Source organism: Bombina bombina, chromosome 7 (assembly GCF_027579735.1).
Source record: "Bombina bombina isolate aBomBom1 chromosome 7, aBomBom1.pri, whole genome shotgun sequence".
Lineage (NCBI taxonomy): Eukaryota > Metazoa > Chordata > Amphibia > Anura > Bombinatoridae > Bombina > Bombina bombina.
Genome location: NC_069505.1, coordinates 96856169 through 96868752, shown reverse-complemented (window position 1 = coordinate 96868752; position 12584 = coordinate 96856169). Strand labels below are relative to the sequence as shown.

Here is a 12584-nt window from a genome sequence, read left to right as displayed (position 1 = left end):
TACAGTGTGGGTTTCCCTTTAAGTGTACTCATATTTAGTACACGCACACCCTTTAATGGTGTTTTAAAGGGACATTAAACCCACATTTTTTTCTTCCGTGATTCAGATAGAGCAGCAATTTTAAGCAATTTTCTAATTTACTCCTATTGTCATTTTTTCTTCATTCTCTTGTTGTCTTTATTAAAAAAAGCAAGAATGTAAAGCATAGGAGCCAGCCCATTTTTGGTTGAGAACCTGGGTTATGCTTGCTGATTGGTGTCTAAATGTCAGCCACCATTCAGCAAGTGCTATCCATAGTGCTGAACTTAAAATGAGCCGGCTCCTAATATTTACATTCCTGCTTTTTAAATAAAGATACCAAGAGAACGAAGAAAAAATGATAATAGGAGTAAATTATAAAGTTGTTTAAAATTGCTGCTCTACCTGAATCATGAAAGAAAAAATGTGTGTTTAGTGTCCCTTTAATCTAACTCTATTTAAAAGGATAATTGCACCAAAACACCAGTCATTTGCATTTCTATCCAGCTAAACAACATCACAAGATATATACATTTCCATCACTCTTGTAAGATCTCATCATTTAGGTGCCGCTAAATTCCCCTAGGTGCTAAAGAAGGATTTCCTACACAATGATGTATATTGTGTGAGATGACTCAGCTTCTCTAATTAGCTTCTGTTTATTAATTAGATTCTGTTTATTAATTAGCTTCTGTTTATTAATTAGATTCTGTTTATTAATTAGCTTCTGTTTATTAATTAGCTTCTGTTGACTTCATAGGAATGCAATGTGAAAGCTAGGGTTACATTGTATAATGATTCTGATTGTCTCTATATTCTTCATATCCCCGAAACTAAATAGAATGCACGAAGGCGATTATTGAAAAACGTCTAACCTTTATAATTAATATGATGCATAGAGTGATGATCAGGGGCGGAACTACCGTCGGTGCAGCAGCAGGTGCAGTGGTATTAGGGCCCAAGTTCTGAGGGCCCCATAGCAGCCAGTCTATACATAAGCATGTGCAGATTGTGTACAATTCTAATGCAGGGAAGCCTTTTATTAGTGCAGAATGGAGGTATATCTATCTATCTACCTACCTGCATACCAACCTACCTGTCTGTCTGTCTTTCTAGTTATCTATCTATCTGTCTGTCTATCTATTAACCCGAATATATCCGACAAAGGGTTTTAGCACATGCGCTCAAATGTTGGATATATTCCGACGTTCCCGATTTTGAATTTCACAGCTAAATAGCGACATGTAGCGGTGACTTGCTGTTTAATTAAAAAAAATTGCCGCAAAAATGAAATAAGACCTGCCGGCTGCACAATTTTAATATTTAAAGGACTGGAAAGGGTTAATATATCTATCCTAAAATCATTACAGAGCAGCATGTATAGTATTACTACTAAGTTACCTTTGCAGGCCCAAATTAGATTTTGGACCAGGGCCCTGTGTTGAGTAGGTCAGCTACTGGTGATGATGAGGATTGTCTTTCTAGTACTATACACATGTGGTGAACATATAATGATGTGAAGTATCCAAATAAAAGGGCATCATTACAGGGACATGAAACCCCAAAGTTTCTTTCACGATTCATATAGATCGTGTCATTTTAAACAACTTTCCAGTTCACTTCTATTATCTAATTTGCTTTGTTCTCTCTGTATTATTTGTTGAACAGCATACCCAGATAGGCTCAGGAGGAGCAGAACGCTATTGGTAGTTAGCTGCTGATTGATAGCTGCATATATATGCCTCTTCTCATTGGCTGACCCAATGTTAATCTAGGTACCAGTATTGCATTGCTGCTCCTGAGTAAATTAGACAACATATTTTCTATGTACTTGGAGAATGCAACTTTTCTTCTTTCTGTTTAAATATAATATAGAGCATTGGAGATGCAGTGAGAGCTGCCTGGGACCTAACTAGTGCTGAGATAACTGGTCTTATACTGTATCTATCATTCAATATCTTGACAATTTCAAATAAAAAATGTGAAGCAGGATAATGACAGGATAAAACATGCATCTTACGCGTTTCGACAATAGAGCCTTAGTCATAGATGCTCATACATTCATTAAGGCTAGTGCATTATTTAAAGCACAAACATGCACAGTATTGGTTAAACTAATCACATGACTTAATTGGCACAGTACTGGTACTAAAGGTGGTATATGTATACAATTCAGTCATGCATGGTTATACCTATTTTCATATGTGAATCTAATAATTAATTATTAAACGGATACTAAACCCACATTTTTTTTCTTTTGTGATTCAGATAGAGCATGCAATTTTAAGCATCTTTCTAATTTACTCCTATTTTAAATATTTCTTCGTTCTCTTGCTATCTTTGTTTGAAAAAGCAAGAATGTAAGCTAAGGAGCTGGCCCATTTTTTGGTTCAGCACCTAGGTTACACTTGCTGATTGGTGGCTAAATGTACCCACTAATGACAAGCACTATCCAGGGTAACACCTGTTATCAGCGCCGCTAGTCGGTTAAGTCCGAGGTTGTGCGCTATACAAGTATCCATTATTATTATTATTATTATAGGGTCCTGACTGCTGAACAAAAAATGGTCTGGCTCCTTAGCTTAGATTCCTGCATTTTCAAATAAAGATAGCAAGAGAACGAAGAACAATTGATAATAGGAGTAAATTAGAAAGTTTCATAAAATTGCTGCATCTGAATCATGAAAGAAAAAAAATTGGGCTTAGTGTCCCTTTAACCGTAATAGCATTATAATGTTCTACAAGAGAACAAAAAAGTAAAAATGTATATATAGAAAAGTTGTATCATAGTGTGAATATCTTAATTGCACATTCCCTGCTAATTCTCACTGGCTGATAAGCACTTCCTACTAGACATGAGCGTTCAGCAGGTTCGTTAGCTGCTGAATGCTGAAGAAGGCGGCTGCTCTCTGGCATTCGGCTCTTTTCCGAGACGGATTTCTTCTTGTGAAAGTGCAAATCCAGATATTAGTGTGTTGCACTTTCACAAGAGGAAATGTATCTCCAAAAAGAGGCGATATCCATGAGCGCCACATTCTTCTGCATTCGGCAGCTCATGAACCTGCCGAACGCACTACTTCCTACCAATGCTCATTGGTTGACAAGTGCTTTTAGCTAGTGCTGACTGACTGATAGGTACAATAAGAAATATCTATCTATATGTCTGTCTGTCTCTCTATCTATCTATCTATCTATCTATCTATCTATCTATCTATCTATCTATCTATCTATCTATCTATCTATCTGTCTGTCTGTCTGTCTGTCTGTCTGTCTGTCTGTCTATATATCTATTTTTCTATCTAATCTGTCTATTGAATTATGGGGTAAAAAAACCTGTATCCAGTAGCTATGTAGATCTTATATTTAAAATACATCAGAAACAAATGGGCAACTGGTGTCTGATCTTACAAAAAACCCTTGTGTTCCATCTCATATTACCTAACGCTCTGCCAAGGTTTGTATTAAGAAGCTAAAGAATCGCCAGGCTCACACATTCCTTCATTATAAAGTGTATGCTCAGCACAGGCAGTAGAAATGCCAGTTCCCCCACATGTACACATTGGCATATATAACATAATACATTTAGAAAGTCAGGTGATAACACTGTCAGTGTACTTCTATCTTTATCATTAAAATAGCAACTGAAGGTAGTGCAGAGCCTCATAAGCAGGAATCACATGGCTGTGCAGTGAGTGCAGTAGGACAGGGCATGAGAATGCAGGGACTACCTGGGAGCAACAGGATTATGCCTGGCCGCAAGGGAACTTGCATGGCTTTCAAAGTGGGAAATGAAGAGCCCACCGAGTCTGCTGGGGAGGCTGCTGTCATACAAAAGCAATGTAAAAGGAAGGAAGCTGTATTTGTAAAACAAACCACCCTGTTTTTAGCAGTGCTGACTTTTTCTGTGTAAGAGTTGTACCCCAACATATTTTGAGGGCATTTATGCTCCCTGTTTAACTCTCTTACTATCCTGAAAGAAATTGTGTTTCACGCTGATGGTATCCAAAGGTCGAAATTACAAAAGGCAGTTGTACAGGCAAAGGTCAAGCGGCTCTGCAACGTTTTGCACAGGCTAATTTAATGTCAACATTAGGATCCAGCATAGGTGGTGGCAATGGCAGTGCCACATCTCTGCAACAAACCATAACATGTAGACACAGCACAGGTAGTAGAAACGCCAGTCTCCCCTCCCCCACATACAGCTACTAAATATGCAGCACTAGGGTAAGCATATATAGTACAGGTAGTGTAAATGCCAGCCCCCCACCCACTGCAGCACCACGGCAAGCATATATAGTACAGGTAGTGTAAATGTCAGCCCCCCACCCACTGCAACACCACGGCAAGCATATATAGTACAAGTAGTGTAAATGCCAGCCCCCACCCACTGCAACACCATGGTAAGCATATATAGTACAGGTAGTGTAAATGCCAGCCCCCACCCACTGCAACACCATGGTAAGCATATATAGTACAGGTAGTGTAAATGTCAGCCCCCCACCCACTGCAGCACCATGGTAAGCATATATAGTACAGGTAGGGTAAATGCCAGCCCCCACCCACTGCAGCACCACGGCAAGCATATATAGTACAGGTAGTGTAAATGTCAGCCCCCCACCTACTGCAACATCATGGTAAGCATATATAGTACAAGTAGTGTAAATGCCAGCCCCCCACCCATTGCAGCACCACGGCAAGCATATATAGTACAAGTAGTGTAAATGCCAGCCCCCCAGCCACTGCAGCACCATGATAAGCATATATAGTACAGGTAGTGTAAATGCCAGCCCCCCACCCACTGCAACACCACGGCAAGCATATATAGTACAGGTAGTGTAAATGTCAGTCCCCCACCTACTGCAACACCACGGCAAGCATATATAGTACAGGTAGTGTAAATGCCAGCCCCCACCCACTGCAACACCACGGCAAGCATATATAGTACAGGTAGTGTAAATGCCAGCCCCCACCCACTGCAGCACCACGGCAAGCATATATAGTACAGGTAGTGTAAATGTCATCCCCCCACCCACTGCAACACCACGGCAAGCATATATAGTACAGGTAGTGTAAATGCCAGCCCCCACCCACTGCAGCACCACGGCAAGCATATATAGTACAGGTAGTGTAAATGTCAGCCCCCCACCTACTGCAACATCATGGTAAGCATATATAGTACAAGTAGTGTAAATGCCAGCCCCCCACCCACTGCAGCATCACGGCAAGCATATATAGTACAGTTAATGTAAATGCCTGCCCCCCACCCACTGCAGCACCATGATAAGCATATATAGTACAGGTAGTGTAAATGCCAGCCCCCCACCTGCTGCAGCACCATGGTAAGCATATATAGTACAGTTAGTGTAAATGCCAGCCCCTCACCCACTGCAGACCCATGATAAGCATATATAGTACAGGAAGCAGCACCATGGTAAGCATATATAGTACAGGTAGTGTAAATGACACCTTCCACCCTCCACACAGTTATACTGAGACATTTATTAACAACACAAGCAGAGTAAATACCAGTTCCCCTCTCACCTCACTGCTTTAACTATGACATGTATACAAAGCATAGGTTTAGCACAGGTAGTGTAAACTCCAGCCCCCTCGCCACAGGTGTACAGGGACATTCATTAACAGCACAAGTAGAGTAAATGCTTTTCCCCTCTTCCTCTCCCACATGCTACACCATGATATATACACCAAGCAAGTAATAGAAATGGCAGTTCCTCATTCCCAAACTACAACACACGTTGCACATATAGCACAGGTAGTGGAAAAGCCAGTCCCTGCCCCCTACACAAACACAGCTACACCATGACTTATATAGAGAGCACAGTTGTACTGCAGGTAGTGAAATGCCAGTTCCAGTTTCCCTCTTACCTACACAGCTACATCCCCTCTCTCCTCACACAGCTAAGCTACACCATGGGATAGATTTATCAATCGGCGGCGGACAGGGGTGCACATACGCACCCCTGTCCGCCGCAGCTCGCATTTGGCAGGCTGAATTCCGCTGCCAGAATTCAGCATTGCACAAAAATGCAATTTTGCACTCTTGTGCAACACCGCCCCCTGCCCGCACACAGCCAATCACGCGCAGGCAGGAGCTGTCAATCTCCCCGGTCAGAAGAGGCTAGGGAGATTGAAATTCGCCACCTAAGAGGTGGTGAAAGGTTAGGGAAGCAGCGGTCCGATGACCGCTGCTTGTTAAAGGGCCATAATACCAAATGTTTAAACACTTGAAAGTGATGGAACATAGCTGTAAAAAGCTGATTAGAAAATATCACCTGAACATCTCTATGTAAAAAAGAAAGATATTTTACCTCAAAAGTTCCTCAGTAGCCACCTCCCATTGTAAAGGATTTCTAAGCAGCATTTTAGTGTGTTTGTCCTGGGACATCTGAAGGGACTAGCATTGTGCACTCTCATATTATTTCACCAATCAGGTAAAGGAAGCTTACTATGAAATCTCATGAGAGTTAAGTCAAATCTCATGAGATCACAGTAAAAGTTCATGACCTCAGCACTGTTGATGCTGATTGGCTGCTGTTCATTTCTTCATTTTTTTAAATTTGTTTACCTGCAGCTGGGAGCAGCCGAGTATAACTTTTTACACAGAATTTACTCTGCTGAGCTGAGGAAATTGTGAGTTAAAATATCTTCCTTTTTTACATAGAGATGCTCAGGTGATATTTTCCTGTCAGCTTTTTACAGTTATACTGCATCAGTTTCAAGTGATTTAGCATATGAGTATTATGTCCCTTTAAGTATGGACTGCAGGTTCTCTTGTGAAGCCTGCCGAAGGGGTTGATAAATCGACCCCCATGACTTGTATTGAGAGTACAGTTGTAGCACATGTAGTGGAAATGTCAGTAATTTTTTCCTAACACAGCTACACAGTGCCATCATCCATGTATATTGTGCATGTAATGTAAATGCTATTTTCTGTTTCCTTCTTACCCACACAGCTAAGCTACATCATAACATGCCCAGACAGAGCTGGCATAGCACATGTACTGGTAAATGCAAGCTTAATCTGTTACACCCCCCTATTCCTACCCAACACATAGCTGCCCAATTGTAAATTAACGTCGTACAGTTACAGCACATGTAGAGGAAAAACTAACCCCCTCAGGTACTGTATACCAGCCCCCTCTCCCTTAATCAGGTATGTTAGGCCTTCTTAAAGGGATGGTAAACTCTACCCTTTTTAAAAACAGATCCGGAATGTAAGTGATATTTTAGATGAAGTTTCATTCATCATTTATTATGAAGATGAACTATAACTTACTTTTTAATATAGATATATAATTAAAATACCCTGTGCTCCGCCGCAGCCCACAAAGTCAGTTTTTTGTGAGCTAATGGTTTGATTTGTTCTCCAATCAGTGCTCTCCCCATATGGTACTTTTGTTATAGCTAGACAGCTACACTATCTGTACACAGCACAGGTAATGATACTGCTGCCCCCATGCACACAAACAGCTACACTATCTGTACACAGCACAGGTAATGATACTGCCGCTTCCTTGAGCTGCTGCTCCAGGACATATATAAGCAACACAGGATAATGTGGAAGCAACAATGCTATCCTCTTTATTACCTAGATACTAAATGCTCTAATGTGTTACAAATTTTACTTTATCGCTCTATGTGTTTAAAAACCCAGCAAAGGATCTAAGCGTGTAGTTAAAGTCTTCCCAGGAGCCACAGTGCATGGCCACTTCTGAAGATAATATGGACGTTTGTTGCTTGGTGTTGACTATGGCCTAGATTCATAAATACTTGTAAGGTTTCCCTGAGGTACTCGCTGTAAAGGCAAAACCATGATCGAAATTCATTGAGCATTGCTTCACCAATATGTTCCAGCTTTTCCTTAGTAGATGTTCCTGCTGTTAACATCTACAGCTGCATGAAGTGACCAATACACAAGATCTCACACATCGACAGAGAGTTAAGAGCAACGTGGGACAACAATGCACAACAGCAATACTTAGTAAAGACGCATGCAAAATGGTTTATGTAAATGTTTGTTAATATAAATTATTCTCATGTATGGTTTGTTATGGTAAAGCATTCTCCCTGGACAGAATGTCAGGGGTCTCCACCGGGGCTTTTAACATTCTGGGGGCGTGGCCAGGATTTTTCACCTACGCCTTGGCCCAGCATGCGGAATTCATAAAGACTCTATTACCCTGTGATTTATCTCACGGTCATGTCTCAATATTTTATAACTATTAAGGCTGACTTATTTTTATTTCTCCTTCACTGTTTTTAAAGTTTTTGGGTTTGTTTTGATTATTTTGTTTGCATATGTTAGTGTTGCTAACTTTATAGAGGGAATTATTTTTTGTTTTAGTTTGTTTGGTAAGGTTTTCATGTTTCAAGAAGTGAACGGTTACAAGATAGACGCTGTTCTATTAATTATAATGGAGTTTAACACACAACTGTAAAAGGGGGGATGGTTCAAATCTTGATGAATTTGGGGATTTTTGAGTTGCAATGTTGTAGAGATTATCACAAGTTATTAGTTTTACAAATTGTGCTTAATGGATATAGGCCAATGTATTTTAACCCCCTTGTGAAGTTTACATCACACAGCAAGCTTTTCTGCAATAATAAAATGTTCTAAAAAATTAAGCCTTTTATTATTGCGCTATTATTTCCCTTTAAATGCAAACTTCAGAAGTATGGTCTAGTCAACATATCTGCATTATTCCCCTTTGGCATACTGCTACAGCATAATATATGTGTATGGTGTACAGTATATACATGATACTATGGGTAGAGTTGCCACCTCTTCTGGAAAAAAATATATAGGTCATACTAATTAGCATACATTTGCATACAGAATAATTAGAAGCTAAAGCTGCTAGGACTGATTTTGAAATGATCTTTGGTTTATAATTAGATTCTAACACACTTAGAAGAAGTTTCACCATGATAGCATCTTTATTTCTATATTTAATCTTTGTTATCAATTTTGACCAGCTGCGTCAGTAAAATATCAGCTGGGTGGCAAACCTAACTGTAGGGAGCAGGCATTAAAGGGACACTGAACCCAAAATTTTTCTTTTGTGATTCAGATAGAGCGTGCAATTGTAAGCAACTTTCTAATTTACTCCTATTATCAAATTTTCTTCATTCTCTTGGTATCTTTATTTGAAAAGCAAGAATGTAAGTTTAGATGTCGGCCTATTTTTGGTGAACAACCTGGGTTGTTCTTGCTGATTGGTGGATACATTCATCCACCAAATAAACAAGTGCTGTCCAGGGTTCTAAAACAAAAATTGGCTGCCTCCTTCGCTTAGTTACCTTCTTTTTCAAATAAAGATAGCAAAAGAAAGAAAAAAAATTATAATAGGGGTAAATTAGAAAGTTTCTTAAAATTGCTGCTCTATCTGAATCACGCAAGAAAAAATTTGGGTTTAATGTCACTTTAAAACACCATTAAAGGTTGTGCGTGTACTAAATATGAGTACACTTAAAGGGAAACCCACACTGTAAAGTTACTAAGCTGTACTGCATCAGGTGCTAAGTCGTTCTTGTTATGCAGATTTCTCTACTGACAGAGTTATAGAGTTATCTGTACTTAAAGGGACAATGATCCATTTGACATGATTAGTGTAGCTAACATTTAGTAGCACAGCCTACATTGATTAGTAAAATATACAACGCTCTTGTAGGTTCAGAGTCAATACCCCCTTAACTCAAATCATACACACAGAGCCCATCTAGTCACAGGGTTATCAGTGAGGGAGCACGTTTCACCTGAGTCCTGGAACAAGACTATAGTTGTACACATATAATGCTAACCCCTTCACTGCCAGAGGCCTCTGCATTACTTAAAAAAACTAGCAATAATGATTTTAATAACTGAATCATTTTTAATCATTACCTTTATAGGACTTAAAATGATTATAATTTTGCTTATTTTCATTTGTTTTCATTTGTCCTTCTTTTACATTAAAGGTATATGACACCCAAACATTTTCTTTTGTGATTCAGACAGAACATTCCTATTTACTTCTATTATAAAAAAAACTGCTGCCATATAGTGTTCCAAAAATTGGCCGGCTCTTAAACATGTGTCCCTGCTTTTCAACAAAAGATACCAAAAGAACAAAGAAAACTAAATTATAAAAGTAAATTATAAAGTTGTTTAAAATAGCATGCTCTATCTGAATCATGAAAGAAAATGTTGGTTTTTGTGTCCCTTTAGTAACCCTTCTGCACTGCTACAAAACTAATCTCAGGCCTGCCAACTTTCAACAGTATTTCACAGTGTGTATTCATTTTTACATCTGGTGATACTACAGAAAGTAATCTACAATAATATACACTTATGTTCCTTCATATTTTCTTGTATATTTTGTTTTTAATAAAGATTATTTTTACATTACGCATTTTTCTAACCTATGTTAACTAAAAGCAGTTCAAATTGAAATAACTTTATTAGTATGTAAACTTTTAGTTGAATAACATTGTTATCTCTTTCTTAGAACGCTTTAAAACTCATTTAAAAAGTTTTAAAGTCTTATTTTGAAACTTACTGTATTAACTTATTGTAAAAATGGACCTAATTTAAAAATGTAACTAATTGCCATTGACTATTGTCTTTAATTACCTAAAAGACAATATATATTTACCGTACTTTGAATAATTATAATCTTTTTTTTGCATTTTTAAATGATCTGATTTTAGAAAATAGAACAATTCCGAGTTTTCAATCTGAATACAGTTTATAAAATAAAGTTTTTGTAAAGTTATTGAAATCATTAGCATTTTTTAAAGTGACAGAACCAAAATAAATGTCAGTTATGACGAATGTAATCATTTTGCATATTTCTGAGTCTGGGTGATCAGACACAAAGGTATTTGCATAAACTGATTAATTCATTTTATAGTGTGATTTTACTGATCCATAAAATGATGTGGAGAACAGACGTCAAATAGCGTGTCATACCGTCTCACAGTATGAATTAACAGCTCTGTACACTATCTCCTTCTGACTGTTTCACTGTCCCCTCCTCTATCTGTCTTGTAATTCTGCTCCCCTTCTTTACAGCACACAGAACAATGACAGACAGTATGTACATTTGTGTAAACAAGATATATCCTGCGTCACAGTGGGCTGGGATGTGGCACTGATCAGGTTAATGACACTCACTTTATAGCAATGCATGGACTTTGTGACTCTGCTCAGTAAATGTCCCCTGTCATTATTCTGCACTTATAATGGCATTATCTGTTTTTATTCACTCCTTTTTAATATTCTCTCCTCTCATTTATTTTCCACTATTTGTGCCTGTGCAGTTCCTGCATCTCTGTATTTTTCAGTAGAATTGCCAACTTCCTTTTCTATTTTTTTTTCCTTCTATATTTTCCATGGTCCTTATTAATCCCTGCTTTTTCTGCCTCATATTACTGGATCAGCAAATTGTCACCAAGCTAATCTCATTTCCCATATCACATTATTTTATAAAACATTAATAAAGACTAGTATTGGCTACTATAGCATTATAAATATAATATGCTTTGCAGACTAAAAACTTGTATGAGTTTGTCATTCCCATCTCCCAGCATTATCCATGTCACTTCACTATGACTGTTCTCTCCCTCTGACATTATATCTAATGACAACTTCTTTATGTCAGTCGATTTGCATTATTACAATCCCTATTCTCTGCCACTGTCACATTATTCTGTTGTTGTCTCTAATGTTCACTGCCCAGTCCAATTCTTTGTGCCAAAGTCCTTTCACTGTCTGTTTTTCTCTCTCCTCCATCCTGCTATCGTTTTTTTTTCTAAAAGAAAATATTAAACAGAGAAATGACTCACCCTCCAAAGTCTTGCTTAGTTTCTTCCTTTGATCCTGTAATACACTCCTGTTGTAATTCCAGAAGAAAGCAAAACAGATATCACCCTATATGCCGAGGGTTCTCCAGGGACTGTCACTGTGTATGAATGTCACCAAACTTCAATCGATCTTAGTCTGAGGGCAGGTGAATGTTTTACTGTGTACAGAGAGAGAGGGGCGGAGTAAAACCAGAAGGACAGGTCTAATGATGCAGGGAGGGGACACCTGTGTGACAGCCCAGCCTGGGTGTGTGACTGCTAGTTTATGAATGTTTCTACTTATGATACATAATCTATCATCTAGTGTATACATATATCTATTCATCTATCTATCTATCTATCTATCTATCTATCTATCTATCTATTGTGTACATTACATATATTTCTATCAATCTATCTATCATCTATCTATCTATCTATCTATCTATCTATCTATCTATCTATCTATCTAATCTAGTGTGTATTTTACATATCTATCTATCTATCTCTATCTATCTATCTATCTATCTATCTATCTATCTATCTATCTATCTATCTATCTATCTATCTATCTATCTAATCTAGTGTGTATTTTACATATATATCTATCTATCTAGTGTGTACATTACATATATTTCTATTTATCTATCTATCTATCTATCTATCTATCTATCTATCTATGAACTATCTATCCTATCTAGTGTGTACTTTACATACAGTAT

The 12584-nt window shown here is 38.1% G+C and overlaps 1 protein-coding gene across 1 annotated transcript in view; it reads right to left on the bottom strand.

The window, feature by feature from the left end:
• EPS8L2 (EPS8 like 2) overlaps positions 1-12040 on the bottom strand; it is a 261969-nt gene extending 249929 nt beyond the window's left edge. The window contains exon 1 of the mRNA XM_053720198.1: positions 11866-12040. The gene's annotated coding sequence lies outside the window, so the exon portion shown is untranslated. The remainder of the gene's footprint in view (positions 1-11865) is intronic.
• Between the last annotated feature and the right edge of the window lie 544 nt (positions 12041-12584).